General features: G+C 42.4%; 1 long non-coding RNA gene across 1 annotated transcript in view; it reads left to right on the forward strand.

Annotated features, from left to right (window-relative positions):
- LOC148474879 (uncharacterized) overlaps positions 1-25,884 on the forward strand; it is a 79,832-nt gene that overhangs the window by 47,126 nt on the left and 6,822 nt on the right. The window lies entirely within an intron of this gene.

Genomic DNA, 25,884 nt, shown 5'->3' on the forward strand with positions numbered 1-25,884 from the left:
CCATTATCTCTTTCTATAAAAAATTTTCCATGACATGTCAGCATTGTTAGCTATCACAGTGATTAAATAATGTTAATGAATGTGTATTAGTTGTTAAACCAAATTTCATAATTTCTTTAATAAACATGCTGAAAAATAATTGTTACCTATCAATGTCTCATGGTTATGGTATTAGTGGACTGCCATGTAATTCCCGCCAATGTGCCCTAAAATAACAGTTCTCTTATGCACAATGGGCCTGATTCACTACAGATTGCAACTGCGTATGCAACTGCGATTACGCACGCAGTTCAACTATGATAGTATGCTAATTCATTGCGATCGCTATCCCATCGCAGCACTACACAAGGAGTGACCCAAACATTTTTGATCACTATGTAGATCTAAACATACCGGAAAAGATTCTTTGCCAACAAACACCTGAAAAAACAGGGCGATAACTCCTTCCCGATTCTCCGGGAAAGTATGGATGATGTAATGTTGCGGACTTTAGAGGAGCTGTGGGAGGAAAATAATACACTGACTTATCAGCAGAAAGGGATATTAAATATGAAAAAATGTATAATATAAACAATTATTTAGATCGGTTTAAATTAAAGTCAGAATTTTTCCCAATAAGTGCTAAGAGTAGCAGTATCGAAGCCTTCTACAGAATTACTCTAGAGGACTTTAAAAGCTTATGTTCTCAAACTAAGAATAAAACAAGATTTAATAGTAACTTGTACAGGGAAGAAAAAAGAGCCAGAAAATGACTAAAGGCCCCCATACATCAGCAATTGTGCAATTTGCAATCGATTGTGTATAAAAATCTTTCCCTTTCTCAATCGAGTGCAGATTGCAGAATTGCCACAATCGATTGAAAAAGGGAAGATTTTTATACACAATCGATTGCAAATTGCATGATTGCTGCAATCAATTGCTGATGTATGGGGGCCTTTACCCCGGACACCTTCATCATCATTAAAGAGGTAGACAAAGGGGGTGCCCTACTAGTCATGAACCGTAGTGATTACATAACAGAGGTACACAGCCAACTAAAAGATATTCAGTATTATAAGACTCTAGATAAAGATCCTACTGCAGAGTATCTACTGCTTCTGAAGGATATCCTTGATACTGTAGTAACACAAGGGGTCATATCCAGGGAGGAACGCAGGTTCTTATTTCCATCTTATCCTACTACCCCCACATTTTACTGTTTACCCAAAATTCCCGAGTCACTTACCGGGGCGTCGTATTTTTTCAGGCATCAATTCCCTTACTTCTAATCTATTGTTATATGTAGATTCATTTCTCCAAAGCAGGGTGTGCTCACTGAGGTCACACATCAAGGATACTACAAATTTTTTGTACTTAGGGCTCGATTCAAACCCGCTCGCTAGATGCGTTCGCACGCAGCGAAAGTATTCAAATCTGCGTTCGCACGGCAAAGCATTAGAACGCCCACTATGTCTTGGCGTGGGATCGCTGTGTGTATGCAGATGCCCACCAGCCTGTCTTAAGACGCCCACTTTCCCACATCATGTCCAGGAAGTGTATGCAACAATCAGTAACATCAAGTACCATCGGAACCGATCGCAGCACTTGTGGCTGACCATACCCTACCGCAAGCACTGCGAGTGCTTCAGTATGAATTTAAACCAAGTGACGTGTACTATGACGCTGCGTCTTAATTATGCACACCTCTGAAATGGCGTTAAGATGCTGCACCACCACTCCCCCGTTTCCATCGACCAACCCCTGTCACCACCCACAAATGGCATGTCCTGTCACTCATTCTAGCGAGCTGTCTATGCACAGCGAGCGAACGCTTCCTGATCGCATGGACTAGTTCGCACATATGCACTGCGATGAATACGTATGCGCAGATTGCAAACATCGGCAGGCTGCGTGCGAACGCAGCCTAGCGAGCAGGTCTGAATCGGGCCCTTAGTCCGATCCATTATATGGAAGGAGTCCTATGCATTCCTCACTCTGGATGTGACTGCATTGTACATCCACATCCCTCATCTTATGGGATTTGAGGTGATTTCTAAATGTCTCCAACTGCATAGTGACCTCAGGGAAGCACACCAAACTTTTCTCGTGGATTGTATCTCTTTTATCCTTTCACACAATTATTTTCTTTTTCTGGACACATACTATTTACAGGTGATGGCGACAGCCATGAGGACCAGATTCGTGTCCAGTTACGCCAACCTATACATGGGGGCGTTCGAAAAGAACTATATAGGCCGTTATATTGACGATCTTTTTATTATTTGGGATGGGGATCTATCTACTGCCACATCCTTTGTCACTTCTTTAAATTCTAATAATTATAATTTATCCTTCACACACTGCTGTCATAAGACCTGTGTTAACTTTCTGGATGTGACTCTTGAAATTATTAACAACAAGATTACCGCCTCTAACTATGTGAAGAGTATCAATACGTATTCTTATTTACACTATAAGATTGCCCATTATGGCCCGTGAAAGAAAAATGTTCCAAAGGGCCAATTGATGTGCCTCAGAAGAAATTGTACTCATGTTGAGACATTCTCATCACAAGCAAAATATATGCTAGATTCCTTCAGAAAATATGGATACCCTGATAATATTTTAACACAGGCTTACTCAGAATTACTAGCAATGGAGAGAGAAACATTATTCCAATCTAAAAACAATCGATCTAGAAACAAATAATTATCGGCTACTGAGGATAAACAATTAAACTATGGCCCTCATTCAGAGCCGTACGCTCTGAGCAGAGCGCACGCTCTGAATGAGGGCCGCCCTCCATAAAAATGGAGCGTCCTCCTGGACGCTCGTATAGCTGTGGGTCACCACCCACAGCCTATACGAGCGTGCAGTTTGATGGCCGCGATGGTCGTGACCATCGTGACCATCGAAACTGCGAGCCGGAGCCTTCGGTTGAGGTTTTCAACCGCAAGGCCCGGAGTGATTTTGGCTCTATCAGAGCCAAAATCACTCCCACTGACATCACTAGTGATGTCAGTGGGCCGGCTTCTGACGGTAGGCGTTCCCTTGGGAACGCCCCCGTCAGGGAGGCACGCCCCCAGCACGCCCACCAAAGGGGGCGTGCTGTCAATCAACATCGACAGCATGCCCCCTTTGATCAGACACAACGAGCGAAGGACTTTCCTTCGCTCGTCGCGTCTGGCGCATGCGCACGATGGAGCTCCCTCCGTCGTGCGCATGCTCAGTGCAGACCATCGACCCACTTGCGAGCGGACAGCCGCTTGCGAGTGGGTCTGAATCAGGGCCTTTGCTTGTAAATATAACAATCGAGCTGGGGAGATTAAGAACATCATTAAACATAATTACCAGATTTTGAAACAAGATCACATGCTGAGTGATCTTATACCCCCAAACCCACAAATTGTTTATAGAAAAAACAGATCTTTGAAAACTTTGCTGGCACTAAGCCACCTAAAAACATTAAAAGGATCAGATAAAGGAATAAATGGTTCAGAATGGCTTATAGAACGGACACCCGGATTTCTAGATGTGGTAAGGGCAGATGTCACATGTATACACACACAGAAGAACCACCGCTATCTCTATACCTGTACAGAAAGAGAAATATTCCCTAAAAAGTTTCATGAACTGTGACACACATTTTATTATTTATTGACTTGTGGTTGCGGTCTACATTATGTAGGTCGCTCCACCAGAACATTACGCACACAATTCATGGAAAACAGAAGTAATATACTAAATCGTCATACTAACCACATACCTCCCAACATGACCCTCTCCAATGCTCTGGTCCTGGACTTCCCTGGTAAGAGGTGGGGCTGCAGCGCAGTTTAAAATTCAAATAGGGGAGCCACACCAACTGTCATTTCACACGCTGCCAAACATCACTGGCTGGGACTCACTGGCAGTTGGTGTGACTCCCCTATTTGAATTTTGGACTGTGCTGCAACCCCCCCCCCGGAGCAGCCACCATTCATACATTAGCATTGAAGTCCAGGACCAGAGAATGGTGTCCCTCGTGGAGAGGGTCATGTTGGGAGGTATGTTCCATAGTATCCCTAGACACTATAATAACATTCATGGTGGTGATCCCAGCTGCCTCTCTTAGGTTTGTTTATTCAATAGACATAACTATCAAATACAATATCATCTAATATTATTCCATTTATGAAGTGAACTGGTAATTTTATATTTAAGGGTTATATATGAAATCTAAATGTGCTATATATACTATGTCCATCTAACAATAGTATAATAGAAAGGAAACCGTTACATAATCAAATTATATACAGTATATATATATTCCTTTAATATGTTCAATCATTGTTATTCTAATTCATGAGTATGTTCATGATTTGGATGTAAAATATTGCCGAATGAAAGACATGAATGTATATAGATAATTATATCAGGGATAATCACTAAAGTAATAAACGATTTATGCTTGCGGACTAATAATCTGTGGCGATGTGTGATCGTATCATTATGGATTCACAAATATCCTTGAATAGCTGCCGGGTGGCCGCCCATAATGGACGGTTTCCTGGACAACAGAATAGATTACACAGAGGTACGCTTTATCATTGGCCGCTTATGGTCACGTGACTTCACGTTCACATGCATGGAAATCCCTCCAGTGTAGTTGCTTGGTAACATCCAAACAAAGCTCTGATTGTATACAGTACATAGGATCATGTGCCCGGACGGGGGATCATGTGAACGGATGTATCTCTCTCGCCCGGAGTGATTATCTTGATGTTAATAGGTATGTTTTATTGTGTTTTCTTTATAAAATACATCTCCAACTTTCTATATTATATGGTAAGATTGCCTTTAGTGAATTTAATAATATTAATAAGAGAAACGGATGTTCATTTCATTTTACCAATTAAGAGACACAGGTGTTTTAGATTCCCCTAATTTGTGGGGTATATACGGAGCTTCTGTGGACCATTTGAACTATGCTTCTGATGAAGCTGGGTGATCTTTGTCCAGCGAAACGCGTTAAGCGATTACTTATCATTTAAACAGACTTTGGATGTGACCGCTGGCAGTGTGGCCAAAAGCACGGATCTTGGACTATATTGCTCTGCATGGACTTTGTTTACAGCTACAAGTGAACACTCTATACAGCCCCATCATCTGCGAATTCCACGCTAAGAGGACTGTAACTCCATTACCTGCGCAAATAACACTTGGTAAATATCGGCTGCATATGAACTCAGGCCCTCATTCAGAGTCAGTCGTTGTGGCTGCACGGTCGTAAGATAAAAGGGGCCGGATATGCAAATGAAGCGCTCGCAAGTTGCATCGTTAAGATGTGATCATTAGCTGGACGAGCGAGGGGAGGATGCGGCCGCAAGACTAAAAATACGCCCCCTTCTCGTTCCCATTACACGTCATCTCCGGGCATATAAGGATTAATCGAGACCATCAGAAACCATCGGAGCTGGTCGTAGACCTTAAGGTTGACCATACCCTCTCTTAAGCACTACGATCAAGTCAGTGTAAAAACCTCCCATGTCACATGTGCCATGACACTACTTAGTTAATTATGCACTCCCATAAAACGCCGTTTGCATAGTCAGGCACGCCTGCTTTCGGATCTCCACTCCCCCGTTCACAAGCACCTTCCCCTGTTACCATCCACAAACGCCTCATCCTGTCACTCAAACTAACGACCTGGCCAAGTTGAAGGAGAGAGCAATTTCTGATCGTAATAGCTAGTTTGGGCACGCACATTGCGAATTTTACGCATGCGCAGTTTAGCGAACATCAGTGGCGTACGACCGTGCGGCTGCAACGACCGACTCTGAATGAGGTCCTCAGTCTTTTGGGAGCACGTCCTAATTAATATTGTCCCACAAGAGGGTCACAAACCATATATGATATGCTACAGATGTTTTATGTGAGCTTCTTTTTTATATTTAATTTTTAAAGTAATAAATGTGATTTATATTTGATACATCAGTTTCTCTAATCTTATTAATTTATAATATTAATAATTTCAAGCGCTGGATCCCATATCTATATGTTCTATACACTCAGTACTTTGTGCTGTGTATTTAGGGACTGACAAGCCCTTACCAGCTGCTACATGATAGCGCACTGAGCTACTTTACACTACATAAGAACGCCCACTTTACTTAGCACACATCCGTAATGTTTAGCAAGACTGCGAAACCATCGGTACAATTGAGTACCATCGCAGCCTCACGCACACTTGAACAAGCTCTGATCTTACTCAGGAATTGCTAACTTCATCGCACGCTATGAGTCATCAAGCTGCGTATGCCGTCACAGTGGCTAATTTCTGCACGCCCCTGTAACGGCGTCCAAACGCACTGGCACGCCTGCATTTCCCCAACAACCCCCCCATCTCCACCCACAAACGATACTTCCTGTCAATCACTCTACGATGGGTCCGCATAGCCCGATCGCAGTGGAGCGTTCACGCACTGTGATGCATATGCATGCGCAGTGCGTAACAATCGGCCAATTGCATGCATATTTGCAGTTGCGGTCCTTGCTGAATCAGGCCCAATATGAGCGGAGCGCAGAATTTTGTTAAATTGCTTGATAAATTCTTCTAAAATGTAAAAACTGAACAAGATATTTTGGTCTCTTGTCTCCTTAGGTTGGGGGGAAAAACATTAAGACATAATAATTCATCTGCAGCATTAAGAGTTATCTGTTTTGTACACAGAAACCAGTTCTGTTATAGAAAATAAGAGAGGGGGAAGAATCCTAGGGGGCAGATATATTAAACCTTGGCAAGAGATAAAGTGGAGAGAGAGAGAGATGAAGTACAAACCAGTGGAGGGAGATAAAGTACCAACAATCAGCTCCTAACTGTCACTTTATAGGCTGTGCTTGAAAAATTACATTTAGGAGTTGATTGGTTGGTACTTTATCTTCATCCACTTTATCTCTCTCCAAGGCTTAGGCCAGGTATACATTATAAGGATATCGGCATGACAAATCGTTTATGTCGTCTAATGTGTATGCACAATTGCGCGCTCCTGCAGAAGACATACGGGATCGTTTGACCGTGCAGCACAAACAATATCGTGTGTGTGGCTGTGCACTTTAATGAAGCACGGTACAAGCTGATTGGTTGGTACTTTATCTCTCTCTGAGGTTTACTACATCTCCCCATAGTCCTTCTAAGCCCGATTGGTCCAAGGCAGCTGAAACTCTCATCTCACAAGTACACAGGCTAGAATCAAATTGAATTTATGGGTATGTTTCATATTGGCCCTTGTTTACTTCCATTGCTCTTAGATATCATAATAGATATGCAGTGTAAATAAAACTGCATGTAATGCACAATCCTGGACTTACACAAAATATAGAAAATTACAGCGCTAATATGAGATGATAATCTTGATACATATAATTTAACCAGATGAAGTGCAATCAATTAAAAGAAATGTAAAGAATTTTAATAATAATATATATATATATAAAATTACATACATATAAAACATGTATAGGCCAATCTGTAATTTATGCTACCCTTACATTAGATACTTGTATTCAAGTGGATATAAGTGTCAATATCTTGCACTTAACCTCATGTGTGAGTAATTAGTGGCCATATTGATCCTCTATAAATATCCCCAACACTCCAACATACAATCACCTTTGATAAAGCTGGGTTACCCAGCGAAACGCGTTAGAAGATTGAGCACCCCACTACATTAAGAAGATACTTCTGGATCCATATCTACACTGTTGTTAGTTGTACTCTGGAACAGACTCCGTGGACCATTCAAATTCTTTGGGCAATCACCAAGCGACAGATGGACCTTCTCAGCGGTTTCTAAAGAAATCCTTTGGACTATTTTTGTTTCACCACTCCAAGGGACACTTCAAAAAGCGTGATGTTGCTTTGATACTCTCTGGATCCCTATACATCGTGAGTTGGTAGAGACTAATCCAATTGGAATCTCTAATATTCTTTCCACTGTCACTTTAAAGGAGTCGTAGAGCAATAAGATATTGACACTTATATCCACTTGAATACAAGTATCTAATGTAAGGGTAGCATAAATTACAGATTGGCCTATACATGTTTTTTATATGTATGTAATTTTATATATATATTATTATTAAAATTCTTTACATTTCTTTTAATTGATTGCACTTCATCTGGTTAAATTATATGTATCAAGATTATCATCTCATTAGCGCTGTAATTTTCTATATTTTGTGTATTCTTTTTACTGAGTGTGACTACACTCATTTTTTGCAGCAGCTGTGGAAACTGGGCTAACCTGAGCGCCTGTTGTGAAGTTCTCTTCACATTATTTCTTCTGTTTTACAATCCTGGACTTTTCTGTTCTAATTATTAGTTAAAATAAACAAATCTGCCTGGACAATAGAATTATCATTAATGTTAGAGTGAGATGGGCTAACGAGCCAAAAATAGGCAACTTCTCCCCTGGACCATTTCTCCAGTCTTTTCACTGCTTGATACATTAAGCCGTTAGTGGTCTGTTAAAACTGTTGTTATGGAGCTAAAATATATATGTCCAATAATACTAATTTAACAAACTACAATGTTTTGTAAGGAGAATGGGAAATTCATTTAGCTTTTAGTTTGAGTGTGCTCATTTAATTTAGTAAAAAATAATAATAATAGTAGTAATAATAATAATAATAATAATAAGGAAAACGGCTGCCAACATTTAGTTACAGTTTACACATTTTAAACAATGCAGAGACATGCAAGGGATGAAGATGTTTATGGCATAACAGGGTTATTATAATCAGCCAGAGAGCTGTGTTCCTGTCACCACATATTTATTTAGCATCTGTTTTTGTCGGCTCCTCTGGAGTAAATGTAAAAATGTGACTAACAGCTTTCCCTCTGATTTTCTACACACTTTCTTACAATACATATTCTCTATCCTCTCTTTAGGTGCTCCCAAGCATCAAACATCCCTTCAAAACAACTTTTGGACACACATCCTATTCCCTATCATTTTAATTTATGCCTCATTTAGATCTATTCTTTTTCTTCTTAACCTTTGTTTATAAATAGTAGTGCCACCATATTTCACAGTACTTTACAGAAAGAATATTTAATCACTCAACATTAACGTATTAGGCTGTGCCAGGAAAGCATAGCACTCAAAGCATACTTGTCTACTTTCCTAGAATGTGCAGGATTCAGGAGTCTCCTGAATTCAAGCAGCTGTCCCGGACTCCAGGGAGCGTAAATTAGCCTCTCAAATCGCACCATCCAACACTTCACCATTGAAGTGGGGGTTCCAGGGGCATGATGTCATGGGCATGATGTTGTGATTTTGATGAGAATTGCATCACGTGGCCCTGCCCACTGCTGCGCTAACTGCGAGAAATTAGCAGCAAGATTTGATGCCGCACTGGCGCAAATCACACCTCCCCGAACACACATACACAGTAACACACACACTTCCAACTTGGGTGGCATAAAAAGTAGATAAGTGTGACCAATAGGAGACCCAAGCAAATACAACATACAAACTCCACATGGATAGTTCCCTTCTTGAATGCGTTTGTGTGACTAAGCTTTTATTTCGGAAAATGTATGTGCTCGGCTATTAGATTATTCACACTGTATAACATTTGCAGTTGTTGGTCACTACTGCGATCATAACTATCTAGACACATATGGAATAATGCAGTTCCTTCAGTATTTGATAAGGATATTAGTCACTGAGGAGTTCTCCGAACATATAAAGACTAAGGCCCTCATTCAGAGCCGCACGTTAACAACAGTACGCTCGTTCCGAGCGATGTTTGCACATCTGCGCATGCGTACGCTTTTTAGTACGCATGCGCGAACCAGTCAGTGCGGCCGAAAATCCTTTGTACGCTATATAGCGAGTGCCGGCTATTTTGAGTGACAGAATGAGGCGTATGTGGGTGGTAACAGGGGAAGGTGCTTGAAAATGGGGAGTGGAGATCCGAACGCAGGCGTGCTTAAAGGTCAAAACGGGCGTTTTATGGGTGTGTATATTTAAAACAGCAGCGTCATTGACCACGTCACTGGGTTATTTTATAGCCCGAACTGCACGCAAATTTGTGGTAGCAAACACCAACCACAAGAATAGCGAGCAGTTCATACGCTGGTCGATGTACTCGATTAATCTAATAAATAGCGGACATGACGTAGGATGCGTGCGGCCAGGGGGCATTTTTAACAAATAAACGAGCGTATGTTTTGCTCGCTCGTTCAGACTTAGAGGCGTGAACAGACTGCAATGTGCGTACGGATCATTTGAATAGCCACCCCTTGTTTTTAAACGAACGACCGCAAATAGCGTACGGCTCTGAATGAGGGCCTAAGGCTGTAGGTTAAGTGCTTTTATGCAGGTCACAGAAATTAGAAGTAACTTATAATATCAGTGAAAATTTAGAGTAGGGGGTGCATTTTAGTTTCCTTATGATAGACATATTTTTCTACTGAAGTGATGACATCAGAATACACCAATTGTTATGATGACATCAGAACTCACTGTTTATACAGGTATTATTTGCAGGATGAATACATATATTCATAACTACCTACTGAAAATCGGGTGGCGCTCCCAACCACCTGCCCGCAGCCAGAAGCCCCAAGAGCCACACCAGGCCTGGGTAAAAAGGGGTGTGGTCTAATCACGGGAGGCGTAGCCACACCCCATTAGAAAAAAAATAAAAACAAAGACAACATTGTTGCAGTGCCGCTGTGCGCTGGGGAGTGGGGCGCTGTGAGCTCCTTCAACCCGGCACATAGCCAGTGGGGGTGTGATAAGTGTGATCGCTCCCCCCACAGGAGACTGCTGTGGCTGCTGCTTAACAGCCGCGAGCAGTCTCCCAGTGCAGCCCAGCACACAGCAGCGTGTGCTGGGCTGCTGTGATGGGAGGGGGGGGTGGTGCCGGGCCCCTCCAGCAATAATTAGAACCCGCTCCTCCCCCCTCACTGGGGGTGAAGAGCACCCCTGAAAAAGTCAGCAACCCCTTAACAGACAGGAGCACAGCACCCATGCACAGCTACGCCGATGACAGGTGGGACTAACATACACACAAAAAAATTGGTTTATTTATTTTTTCGGCAGCAGCCCCTTGACAGACAGCAGCACAGCACCCCTGCGCACCTACGCTGATGACAAGTGTGGCTAACACACACACACAGAAAAAAATAACAAATTTTTTGTTTCACACTGGGGGTGGGTAAAGAGCACCCCTGAAGGACAGAGCACCCCCAGGACAACACAGCACTACAGCCAGCCAACCAGCCTCTATGGACAGGACAACAGCCAGCCAGCCCCTCTATAGACAACAGCCCTTATGGACAGGATAGACAATAGCCAGCCCTTGTGGATAGGACAACAGCCAGTCCCTATATGGACAACAGTAGCCAGCCAGCCCCTCCAGCATCAGGGGCTGGCTGGCAACTTTCAGCCTGGGGGGCAAACACAAGCAAGCGACCCCGGCTTTTTTACTAGCATATTGTGAAGCATTTGGGAGCTTGGCCCTGATAGGGTAATGCCATCTCCAGACTGCACACGCTATGAGACCTCAGGAGGCATCAGGTATCGCAGTAGCTAATTTATGCACGCCCATGTAACAGTGTTGAAACGCACCAGCACGCCTGCATTTGCCCGACCTTCCCCTGTCACAACCCACAAATGGCACTTCCTGTCAATCACTCTGCTCTGGGTGTGAATAGCCTCTGCAAATGCAGCTTCCATCACAATTGCTAGTTCATGCATACGCATGCGCAGAACGCAACAATCGACCGATTGCATGCGTCTTTGCAACTGTGTTCCTTGCTGAATCAGGCCCATTATCCTATAGTAGCCTATGGGCTACTATTTAGCAAATTCTTCCAGAGAGGGGTACTCTGGATCCCTCTCCGTCAGCCCCCAGTGACATATGCACCGACCAACAGCCGTGCATGCACAACGTGCACCGAGGACCCAAACCAGAGAGCAGTGTAATAGCGTTATTCCTTTCCGCCCATGGCTTACACTGGGGGCAGCCATAGCCGCCTACTAAGGTGGTTCCCTCTGTAAAAAAGCACTGCAGATCACCTGATTATGTCCGTGTGCTAAGCAAGACATGGGCATCAGCAATGACTTATGGCGTTGTTGACATAGCGGCGCTGATGAAACGGATCATCAGCACCAGGACAGCCAAAGTAAGGGGAGAGGCACATTCCTCTGACCCCCTCTCTGTTATTCTTATTAGGCCAGTATGCAGTCACACTGCCTGTGCATTAAAGCACTCCTGAATTTAGATTTTTTCTTTAAACTGCTCCTTTAGCAGCGGGACTGTATGTGGTTAAGGAATTCAGTGCCTGATTCAGAGGCTCGCGCACGCCGCGCCTGCACACTGGCCCACAATCGACCCGCTTGCGAGCGGGTCTGAATCAGGCCCTCAGTTTAGTTAAGGGGAAAAAAGTGCACATGTATATCCCTACACTACATTTATTTCAACCTTGCTTCCTGTGTTTGGCTGCACCCAATTGGCAAGCAAAGGCCACAACTCCAAATAGGAAAATAGGATCTGGGGAGCACATAGAGCACAGGTTCTCAAACTCAGTCCTCAGTACCCCCAAACAGTGCATGTTTTCCAGGTCTCCTCACAGAATCTCAATTGAAATAATTAGCTCCACTTGTGGATCTTTTAAAATGTATCAGAGAGTAATGACTACACCTGTGCAGCTGCTAGGTAACCTGGAAAACGTGATCTGTGTGGGGTCCCGAGGGCCAAGTTTGAGAACCACTGACATAGAGGAAGGAAAGGAAGAAATGGAGCATGTAAAACATTTAGGGGGTATGGAGACTGTGGATACATACCAATATTTTATTTTTTATATATATAATATAATATAATATCAGCTGATAGAGACAGAAGGGGGATATTATTATTATCCTTAATATATATGGCGCCACAAGGGTTCCGCAGCACCTCACAAAGTACATTAACAAATGTTAGAGAGTCAGGAGGGAGGGAAGACACACACAGACATGAGAGAGATGACTGCGGCTGCCAGTGTGACTGTCACTGTCAGGACTTAGTATATGCCATGGTCTCACATGCGCAGCCCGCCCCTGTAGCAGCCAGCAACAACACACTTGCCTCTCTTCCAGCTGTCCTGCCAACAGTATTACTGCCAGCATCTGGCTGGTGCGCTGTGTGTCGCTGGTTGCAGCTCCTCAGCTTCTTTACCGGCTCATCTTCACACTGACAAACTGCGATTGCGTCATACAACATCCAACCACTGCACCCAGCGGCGTACGTTCATCCCATTCACCCGAATACAAGTTAGAGTTTGGCATCTTGCATATTATATCCATTTATATATTGTATACACACACACACGTGCAATATTGGTGACAAGAAATTATAATTATCGGGCCTAGGAACCCCCCCACACACCTCTCCCTAATCACTGAGATCACCTCCTCACATACAGCGCTGCACCCATACAGATCCCCCTCACTCAGATCCCCCACCTCACAAAGATCTTCCCCCTTACTTAGATCCCCCCTTACACAAACACTCTCCCCACTCACTCTGGACCCCCCCCCCACAGCTCTCCCCCCACCTTGCTGACACAGTGCTTCACCCACACATAGATCCCCCCCTCCCCTAACACAGAACACACAGGGGGGAGAGATCACCTGCTGAGCCTGCATTACATTGAGAGATCATCAGTGCCTCCATACTGGGGGTGTGGTGTGGGCGTGGCAGGAGTAGCGAGTCACGCTCCGCCCACACCACGCTCCCCTGTCTGAAAGCACTGATCTCTCAATGTTTCAGGCTCAGCAGGTGGTCCCCTAAGGCTCCGTCCACCCTCCCGTGCCCTCCCTTCTTCCTGCAGATTCAGAGCTTTTAGTGTATGTGCTGACACATGTGGTCAGCACATACCTCCGGGGGACCACCTTTTAGTTTCCCTAGTGCCTGTCTGTGTCTGCTGGGCTGGCCTCTTCTCGATCTAGTTGCACTGCTGCAGCGCAGTCTGACAGTGACAGCCGGGAGGCAGGCATAGGAACCTCCCCGGCTGTCACTGGTATATGCTCATAGAGCGCAGCGGCGGCCCTAGTGCTGCACAATTGCACCGGCCCGGGGGGCAGATGGCACCCCACCCCAGCCTACCACTGGTCAGCATCAGCGTCAGCAACAGATCCCAGCTCCCTCCCTCTTCACGCTCCACAGCCAGAATGAAAAATGGAGGCGATCACGGGACCTTTATAGAATTCAAAACCTGTGAGAATCTGACAGCGGGATGATGACTGCCTCGTTTTCAGATCCAAATAAGGCGGGAAAACCTGAGCCGGCTCGGATCTGCCTCGGATCCCCATAGTTCGGGCGGGTTTGGTTCTCAGGGAACCCAACCCACTCATCCCTAACATCAACACGTGTAATAAAAACATTCAAACACACAAAACACACCACATGTGATAAAGACTGTGCTGATGTCCCATTTATTTCTCTTCTTTAAATATATAAATGATAAAATACAATGTACAGTATTTTAGAAGAAAAAAGTTACATTTTAAATTAATAAAGGGGGTTGTCTTAAAGAGGAAAGTGGTTGGCCTTTGTAATGACATTTATCTACGGTATGTACAGTTGCTGCTATAGCACCAACAAAGTAAAAAAAAAAAAATTTCCAGAGTTGACATAGACCCTCAAATCTAATTTGGTGGTCAAATTTATTAATTGTAGGAAATTAGTCCTTTTTAAGGTTCGTAACACGGATGAGCATGAGCAGTCATATGGATCCCTCTCTCTGAAAATAATCTTGAAGTGAAGTCCATAAACTGCATGGCTAATGCCTTTCAAATGTAAATTTGGCATTTTAGCCAAATGGCTAATGCCAGGGGCGTATTAACACCCGAGAGGGCCCATTTGCAGTGGACCGCCCCAAAGTCCCTCCTCCTCCTCGGTATCATCTTCCTAGTGATATTGTGGAAGGTGGCGAATGTTCACATGAGAGTAAAGGCTTTAGCACAGTGCCAGAGTCTCTGCTTTCACTGAATTTGTCACTGGGAAGATGGTGCCGGAACAAGGTAAGTATACTTTGGGTACACCCACCCTGCACCCATTATAAATATATGCCTTTGGCTAACGCCATTTGAAGGTAAATTTGGCATTTTGGCAGACTCCATGGGGGCTGCTTTTGCGAACAAAATGTAGGAAAATAGCAGATATATCTATATTTGCTGCAGTCCACCTTATATACATCCAAGTGATGCTTAATATTTGTAGGTAGCCAATTTGGGGGAAATCCTACAAATATTGTTTTGATAAATAAGCTCCTGCGTACCTTAAAATGCACGTTGTGAAAATTAAAATCAGTGTGGTGCTGCATTTTGTCACATTATAAATGACGCTAATTGAGCTGGTCAATGACTCATAGAGAAAGACATGCTGGACCTTACCAGTTCTGCAGTAAAGACATGAGCTTTACAGAACAATAAAAAGTGGCTGATGATAAAAACTACATAGAAAACACACTCAGCCCCAATATGTACAGGCTTTTATAACAGCAGTGGTGCACAATACCCTAATTATGATAAAGGGCCTGATTCATTACGGATCGCTATTGCGATCGCAGCTGTGATTACACACGCAGTTCTGCTGCGAAAATATGCCAATGTTTGCAAGCGCTCATCCAGCATAGAGATGCCCACTACCACTATCTCACATCCGTAAGACCTCGCAGTCCTGTGTATACATCGGTAACATGGAGTAACATTGGCCTGTCACGCGGAATTACAGCAGGTCTGACCTGTCTCAGAAATTGCAAGTCTCAATGCACGCAGTGAGTACTCAAGCTACTTATGCCATCGCAGTGGCTAATTTATGCACGCCCATGCAACGGCGTTCAAACGGACAGGTACGCCTGCGTTTCAGCAACCACTCCCCCGTCACCACCCCCAAATGTTGACGTCCCATCACTCACTCTGCGATTGCTTTCTGTCTGTGTATGTGATCACAGTGCGATCTCAATGCTAACCTGCGCAGTACGCACCATCGGCCGATCTGCGTGTGCTGTTGCATTAGCGAATCAGGCACAAAGCATAATAAATCTACTGTAAAAAAATGTTTTTAACATAAATTTTACATAACTGTGGTTAGAGCGCCTCTATAAAGGTTACCTGTATTTATGACTGTAAGGGCTTCTGCAGTTTTTGTTGGTCTGCACAGTATATGTGATTTGCTGTCTGGATGAAAGCTTTTAAAATATATCATTTAAACCATTGACTTCCTGTGTAGAGATGTCTTGCAACACACACACACACACACACACACACACACACACACACACACACACACACACACACACACACACACACACACACACACACACACACACACACACACACACACACACACACACACACACCCACCACCACCACCACCACCACCACCACCACCGTCTTTCGGAAATCCTAACATTTGGTTTTCTTTGTTGTTGTTTTTCCCCCTTTATTAGCTGCTCTCTTATTACATGAAGCTCATTTTATTCCTAAATACAGTCACACACTCCCTGCAATTGTTTTCTGGAAAAAAATTGAATTAACCATGCCATGATCCCCAACATATTCTGCTGTATGGTATATTGCAGTTTCCCCTTGTGAGACGGCACCACGTGTCTTATTTGCGGTGTGGGATATGACATGCAGATGCTCTCAACACCAGCAAAGAATTCCAAAAGCAGAAGACATTTTATCCATGTATTTTTGTAATAGCATTTACTATGTGTGAATTAGGAGAGAAGTAAATCTAGAGAAACTTTAAGCCACAGGAAGAGGATAGTTTATAAACCTATCTATACATAGGGCCATATTCAATTTGAGGCGAAAACCCGTGATCAGCGATAATTTATCGCCGATGATGTCATTTTCGCCTATTGTCATTATCGGGACCCGGCGAAACACCGCTCCAAGTTTCGCCGGGTCCCGTTTTCGCATCCTTTGAAATTGAATACGGGGAATATCTGGCACACGCGCGATACTTCTCCGCCTGGAAAACAGGCGAAGGAGGCAAAAAGTCCAGCAGGCGAAAAGTCTGGACTGTTCGCCTCTAATTGAATACGGTCCATAGTATAAAATAAAGTCCCAGGTAGGCATCTGTCTGTTTGTTCGGGCTAATCTCGAGAACCACTGAATGGATTTTGATGCAGTTTTCACTGTTCTATAGAGCATTTGTTAGGGAAGGTTTAGGTGTATGAAACATTAATGTATGACAAAAGGGAGCCGAGCAGTGACGTGTTTAGTGAAGCAAGTCAATGAAAAAATGGACGTTTGAGCCTCTTCTTGGCTTACGCTGCCTAAACTGTTAAAGATGTATCACAACGATGGACTTTATATTATACCATGTACACATTGATATGTTTTATTCAATTTATCTAGAAAAATTGAAGTAAGCCGTTTACTGATACAACATTTCAGTTTTTCCCTTTTATTACTGTTCCTATATAATTTATGTGAAAAAACGAGTCCAATTCCCGGTAAGAGCCTGCTTTGGCATGACAATAAATAAAGCACAGGGACAGACACTTAACGTGGCTGGAGTTGGCCTAAGTGGAGACTGTTTGCTTATGGACAGCTTTATATGGCCCTTTTGCATGTCACGTCAAAACTAAGGGGGCGATTCAGACCTGGACGCTAAGCCGCAATCGCTCGCATCCAAAAGGGGCCAGGTATGCAAATTCCACAATCGCACTGTCTGGTGTAAGGACGCCCTCTATGTCTTAGAGAGCGACGGCAGAGTGAGCACATGCCGGTATAAGACGCCCACTTTTCTTACTTAGCACACGTCATCTCCAGGAAGTGTATGATTAATCAGAACCATCGAGAGCCTTCGGAGCAGCACACAGCGCTTGAGGTAGACCCTACCCCACCACAAGCACTGCGATCACTGCAGGCTGAAATACAACCAGATGACGTGTACAATGACATTCCATGCTAATTATGCACACTCATAAAACTCCATTTTGACACCCAGACACGCCTGCATTCGCAACACCACTCCCCCGTTCACAAGCACCTTCCCCTGTTACCACCCACAAACGGCACTATCCATCACTCAGAGTAGCGCTCAGTCTTTGTGCTATGAGCGCACAATTCTTATCGCAGTGACTGGTTCGCACACACGCACTGCGATGCATACGCATGCGCAGATGGGCGACAATCGCCCATAGTGAGCGATCGCGGCTTAGCGTCCGGGTTTGAATCAGGCCCTAAATCTTTTTGTGTTGAAGTCGGGAGGATAAACGACTAATGTCATCTAGAAGGCAATCTTGTAAGAAAAAAAGACTATCGGCGTAAATTCAAAATTGCTCCTGTGTGAAGCAGAGGCGGGTCACTAGCACAGTATAATAACATGGTCTTAAAAAAATCACAATGTATGTAATAATCATTTATAAATCAGGTCTTATTGTGGCCTGTAGGAGCGATCGTAAAATTTAAGTTGTAAATTCTGATAGCGGGAATGCCTGATAATAGTCACATCAACTTCAGCTGTAAGTACTATTTTATCTTTCTGTTATCAGTACTCTGCAAAGGCTGCACCTATATGATGTGACTCAGACTCTGGTTTTCGCAAGTAAGGGAATTCTTGGGCAGGTACTGTACATTCATATTGTAATGTGTTGCTGAGTGCTTTGTTTTCCCAATGTGTTTGTGTATAAGAAAACAAACAGACCCAGCACCCAATGTAAAAAAACACAGTTTGTAATCCTCCGTTAATTTAGACAAGACCCAACTAAAGAGCGGTCCAACCTATATAATATTGCTTTATAGACCATGCCGCAGTTAAATAAATGAACTTATATATTGACTTATTCATGCTGTTTATGAAGTTTAATATGTAAATGTATGTAGATACAGGGGTCTATTTATGAAGCAGTGAAAAGTGTGGAGTAGTTGCCCATAGCAACCAATCAGCTCCTACCTATTATTTTATAGACTGTACTTGATAAATGCTACTTCAAAGCTGATTGGTTGTTATGGGCAACTTCTCCATTGGTTCACTTCTCCACACTTTTTACTGCTTGATAAATAGACTCCATAGTTTCTTTATTTAGAGCCATAGCATATTACATTACAGGATTACATGTTACCAACAAGGGGAAAAATACACACTGTAAGGGAACTTGTTCAACAGTAACTGGAGGTGTTCCCTTACCATCCAATTGGTATATAGGGAAGAAGTCAGCTACAGTAGTGCAGTGCGTTTTTGTTCACATACCATCCTGTACACATTTTATACCTCTTATGAATTTTTGTTTAATTCAAGTGAGAGCAAAAACTCAGTTATTCCATCCCTATGTTGAATCTATATGTAAAGTTGGACAAATTATGCTTATCACAGGGGCATTTTAAGACAGAGATGAGCTTACTTTATATAAGAGGCCACATACAGTATGGCAGAATAGCAGGAGTTGTAGCTGAGTGCTGGCACTTGTGTACACAGTGCACAGCCAGTGTTTCACTATAGGAAATGTGACAGTGTTTGGCATGTGAAGCAGGAACTGATCTAGCAGCAGTTTCATGTTCTGCCTAGTAACAGGCTGGGATTGGTTAGGCGAGGAGGATTTAGATGGGAGGGGAAGCAATAAACTATGACAGAAAAGAAAGTTACTATATGGAGCTGAAAAACCTGTATCTCTCTGCCATCAGTAGAGATCATGTAAGAGTTATTGCACATTGCCAAATTAGGACAAACTTTTTTTTTGTGATAAAAGTAAATATTAAGAGCAGTCATGTTCCACATAATAACATATAGCCAATATTTATGAATCATTTTTATATATTTAACCTAAAGTGTACTTTTGGCATACTTTACACTGGTTGCAACGTTAGTGTAAAACCCGGCAATGCCAACGACATCTGAATTTACCCTCCTCGTCCCAAATTCATGGATTTTTGTATGCAGCCTTACGGGGTTGCAAACACAAATCTGTGAATCCGGCTGCACTTACTTGTACTCACAGGTAAATCAGGGATTGCGCCTATCATATAGGATATTAAAATGCCTTTAGCAAAATAAATGAAATACATAAAAACATAATATTTACATGAAAATTACTGTATACAATATTTACCTGTAGTATGGCATAAACATGTATATGACAGATCCAATATGCTTTGAATAACAAAATAACTGTTTTCCATACAGTAAAATAAAATATAATTATACTTCTTTCATTAATAATAGTCTGGTATTCATATTACCATAAAGACTTATAAGGTTACATCTTTATGTATATCAATTATACCCCTTTTCCACTGCTGCAATACCCAGTTTTTTTGCCGGGTCAACCCGGGTCGCAGCTCAGTGGAAAATGGTCCATGAAAAATAAGCCAGGTCCAGTGACCCGGGAATCCAACTTGGGTGTCGAGCAGTGTACACGGTATGACCCTGGTTATGATGATCCGGGTCATGCCTCAAACCAGCGGATTGGCTGGCTTCAGTAGCGCTTGGAGATTACATCATCATGTGTTCACTGTAATGTTGGAAGACCCAGGTCACGGAAGACCAGGGTCCAATGGGAACAGCTAGACCCGGGAATAAGTTAAGTCCAGCTGCCAGTGTGAAAGGGGTAAAATCCAGCTTCGAACTGGCTCCAACTCATGCTCAGTCCATGGTCAGTGTGCCGAGTCGAAGCGGAGATTTTGGTGAAAAAGGGGGATTATATAATGGCTGTTCATAGACAAGAATGTAGCTGTAACTCATTTTGGTATTCATTACAAATATAACATGTGAATACTGTGTTGAAATAATATACCCCCTATTAAAGTATATATAAATCTGAATGCTAAAGGACTTCTGATACTCTTATAATGTAGAGTAATCCATGAATTATATAATATCAGTGGTAACATATTCAGAGCATTCTGAGAAGAAAATTGCAGTAGGTGTAATGTTATAATGTTGCAATGGGCTACTGAATTCACAGTCATTAAAAATAGAAGTAAAATGTGTTTCCTGTTTGTACAGCCTATAAATGAAAATAAATACATTCTCCTGTTATTTTCTTAAGCTTGTTTGTAGCTCAGGTGGATGGTAATATCCAAACAGCAGTTTGACTGTCTGCTATCTGATACTAGAAATATTTCAGTTACACTAGTGTCTGAATCATTTCCTCATACATTTGTGGTGATTAATCATGTGCAAATTTGTTGTCTCTGTATTTTCATACAGCCCTGAAACAGTAGGATCTCTCTCTCTCTCCCTCTCTCACGCACGCACGCACGCACGCACGCACCACACTTCAGATAGATGTGTGGCACTCCCTTGGAGAGGGGATTATCTACAAAGAGTCAGTAAGGGGATGAGGGGATCCTGGGACAGGGAGCTATAACATGGGATCATTACAAAATGGACAGACAAAAAGCAATTAGGATATGCAGCAGTAAGTCAGGCATGTTCCACACGCATGTGTAAGAGTGTATCTCATCATTTAGCTGTGTGCACATACACAAGTGGGAAGATCTTCCTTTCAGACACTTTTGTGGGATTGCAGTGGGCGAATGAAAAGTACGATGCATAAAAAAGAAAAATATTCACTTTAAAGTCTTATCACCTGTAACATTTGTACAATCCTCTTTAGTGATTATATTATTACATTTTCCTCATAAAATTATCTATTCAAGTCATGAGGGAACAGGGACATTGCTACTCCCATATTTCTTCATCCCCCTAATCCCCATGGCACATAGGTGAAGGAACTTCCCCATTAAAACTAAAGCGGGGAAGCAGTCGTGAAGCTGACGGACGAAATCCCGACTGCTGGCTTCCCGACTGTCTAATCGCGGCAAGGTACTAATGACAGGCGTCGAAATCCCGAAGCCTGTAATTAGACCTATGCCGGGAGCCCGACACCCGGCTTACCGATCGAAGGTAAGCTGGGCATGGACAGCCGCGGTGGGGAGGGTTAGGTTAGGGGCTCCTAGGAGTGGACTTAGGGTTAGGAACCCCCCGGGAGGTTACGGTTAGGCTAGGGGAAGGGAGGGTTAGGGTTAGGCACCCCCGGGGGGAGGTTAGGGGTAGGCAACCCCCCGGGTTAGGGTTAGACACCCCTAAAGGAGGGTTAGGGTTAGGGGGTAACAAAAGGTTAGTGGTACTTACCATTTGGAGCTTCGGGATTTTCAACCCTGCCGGGCCTCCGCTGTCGGCATTTGAACCACCGGCCATGAGGCCGGCGGTAAATCATACTGGTTCTCTAAAGTGAGATGTAGACACATGGTGGATGGCACAGAAGGCGAAGAAACAGAACTTATGCCTCATGTTTTTATACTACGTTTGCAGTTTCAAAATCATGTGTCTACATGCTGAGGTGACTTCTGGCTCTCCAACAGTTGTGTTGTTGTTTAGTCTCTAATTTGTAGATCATTCTGGGACTTGTAGTTCCACAACAGCTGGCAAGCCATAAATTACTTTTTGATCTACAACAATTGTCAGAACAATGAGACTGTTGACAAAATGTGATTCAGTGTTGGATTTTAAAATGTTTATACATCATAATTTATCTTTTCACTTGTTGTAACTTGATACAATGGGCATGTTTACGTTGTTATATTATAATGTCATATTCTGCATTATGTCATGCAGAATCCCAAGTCATGTTTTACTAGATACGGAAACCAACAGCTTAACAGGAAGGAAAATCTTTTGGGGATTTATTGAATATATTTTTTTTATTCTTACTGTTATTATTTATAGGAATTGTACTGAGATTTCAGTCAAATTCCCCGAAAATACCTTTTGATGGGTTACTGTCATCATGGGTATTTTCCAGCTGTTATTATGTGTGAGCTGGGGAGAATGCCTGCACAGTCACACATACCATAGTCACTGGATGACTGGGAGTGTGGAGGAGGCTGTTAAGTTGGGTGTTTCAGCCACATCTCACAGAGGAAGCAGTAATTATTTTTGTCTGTTCAAAATCTGGAGAACTACATAACTAATACTCAGGGCTACAATCATTTTTTGATAAGTGAATCAATATGACATTGCCTGTCCTTGCTCAGCACTAATCGATCAATAAGTAAATACTTCTGTTTTTACATGAGAGGCCTGAATAAGAGAAGCATGATTCACCTTTGACCTCAAGTGGTCTAGTTAGCTATCCAACTAGAAGTAACAGATCAGTATCAGGAGCAGAGAAAAACACAGAATAAAGTTTCTCATGACTTTGGCTACTAGAAGGTTAACCATTTGTGTGCCAGGGAATGAACCATACTTAAAGAAAGTTGTAGAATCGCTATTTAGATGCAAATTACAGGAAAGTTATATTATATAACTCACATAATATATATATATATATATATATATATATATAAAAGTTTGGTGAATGGTCTCCATATATTCGCTCTCCCTCTCTCTCTATGTATGTATGTATGTATATATATATATATATATATATATATATATAGATAGATCTCGTCAGAACTGAAATATTTTAAGTAGAATACACATTGGAAATTGTATGGGATATCATTTTCCTAAGCATGTCTGACCAAGCCACAGGGAGGTTTACTTTAGTAATCAGCAATTTAGCAGTGAGGATTAGTGCAGGCCTTCAAAACAAAAATGTTACCGCTAAATACAGCAAATAGGAGTATAGTCTCTTTGCAAAATAGGTATAACTATGCAAAAATAAGCATTATTGTCCCCCTTGTAGCCCAGACATAACTATCCCAATATGTGTACGCTTGTAATTATGTCTGCCCTGTTTGTATCACTGCTCTGTATGCAGGGGCACCCAGAGTGAGCCCAGGTATTGTGGGTAGGCATAACTACGCCACCCCCCCCTTACAATATGCCATGATCATGCCCCTGCTCATGGCACCTTTCCAACATCACCTGGTGGGTGTTGCCCTGCCTTGCCTGTACAGCACTGCAGAACTGTCTGACACCTTATAATTATATGCAGGACATACAGAATTAATCATTTACATTTGAGCAGTTAATAACATATATGCAGTAAACAATGGAGTTTTTCTCATTTATGCATAGTTTTAAGTAATCTGGGCATATGAAGTTCCCATACTGCATGCATGAAAAAAATGTGTATGTTCACTTGTATGTAGCATTGTACACATCATGCAATCTGCCTGCCCCTGTTACTGTTAGTCAGTACATGTGCACTCACATATGTATAGAAACTGCCGTAAATACGCTTATGCCCAACTCTGCATAGCCCACAGTCACGCACCTCAACCGAAGGTTGTCTATGTGAGAACGCCCCATTACAACCCCGTCCTGCCTCTTCAGTGGTAAGTATAATGCGCATGGCTCTGCTCGCCCGTACTTGTGTGTGCTCAGATTTCTGAGCATACACAAAGCAAAATCAGGCAAGAAACGTTCCACAAACAAACATATATTCAACCCCGACTCAGCCTGTAACACTTGCTTAAAATACCTGCTAATATGTTATTACAGATAGAGATAAATGTCTTTTATATGATTAATTATATTATATAAACATTTTAAGATAAACAGTGGTATTCAATATGGGTGCGATAACATAGTTTTTGCATTAATATCGGAGGTATGACGTCATTATCGCAGGTTTTAGTTTTACACCGTATTCAATTTCAAAGACTTATCGCAGTTTTGAAAAGTCTTTGATAAAAAACGGGGATAAGTTTTCACCATTGAATAGGTGTCGAAAAAAAGTGTAGAATTGGGGTTTAGGGGTGCAGGCTTAAAAAAAATAGCCTGCACCCCTGGGAATGACATTTAAAAAAGAACTGTCAAAAAAAGTTTTAAAAAAAATAGGGACACCCCAAAAAATTTATTTAAAATTGGGGTGAAAATTTATTTAAAATTAATTTAAAAATTGGGGTGAAATAAAAAAAAGGGAACAAAATTGTTTAACAATAGGGAAATAGGTTCAGGGCTATTCTGCAAGTATGCGGCAGATGTTTTCTAGAATAGAATTATAGCGGCAGGTGCACAAATGCAGAATTTTAAAAAAATTACTTTAGGGACATCAAAATATGCTAGTACCCATTTTCATGTACCCCAAATTTGATGGGACCACTTAAAATAACCTAAGTGCTCATCTGCATGTCGGGAAAAAAACACCTGCTGCGGCTATTTAAATCCCCGACTTTCAATTAAAGGCTAAAACGGGGGTATCCATAGTGTTCCCCCATGTGTTTACTACTTTAGGGGGGGTCTTACAATTTTTTTAAGGAAAAATTTGTAACTTTACGCAAATCCAACTTCGGAGTTTCCCGTTTTCGTTAATTTTATATTGAATACGGGTATAAGCGGGAGCGCGCCCGATACTTTAACGCAGGTACAAACTCCGATATGAAACGTTAACTTCGACAGTGAAGTTAACGTTTCATATTGAATACCCCTCATAGTAAGTGGAATTGTTGAATGTTTGAGAGCCACTCAGTATTTTCCTTGAAGTTTATCATGTTGCCTATCACTGGTCTACAGGAACCAAAGAGTTAAATGTTTTGCTTCAGAACTATTAACTAAACTCAAGTCGTTTTTCTCCAGGGCACAGTGCTTCATGATAACAATGGCTGGGCCATCAGCTTAAACAAATACTCCAGTTGCATCTAAGCTGTTCAAATAAAATTATGCACATTATGCAGGTTTGCTTTATCTTTTAAAAAGGATTCACCTTTGAGTGTTTTTGAAAATAAAGTGCTATCCTTTGAATGTAAAGTGTGAATTCTCCTATATAAAAACAATAACACTATCTGGCCTTAGAGGAGTCTCTACAGAGAGCAGACAACAGCTGTGTAGTCATGTGGAATGTAATTGTCTTTATGACCGATGTGTGTTAGCAGAGCCACATGGCTGTTGCAGAACAGACAAGGTGCCCGAACACTTGACTTTGAAGTTGCTATTGTCTCCCTATCACCTTAATAT

The sequence above is a fragment of the Taudactylus pleione genome, unplaced genomic scaffold (assembly GCF_031769625.1).
Source record: "Taudactylus pleione unplaced genomic scaffold, aTauple2 ptg000803l, whole genome shotgun sequence".
NCBI classification, from domain to species: Eukaryota; Metazoa; Chordata; class Amphibia; order Anura; family Myobatrachidae; genus Taudactylus; species Taudactylus pleione.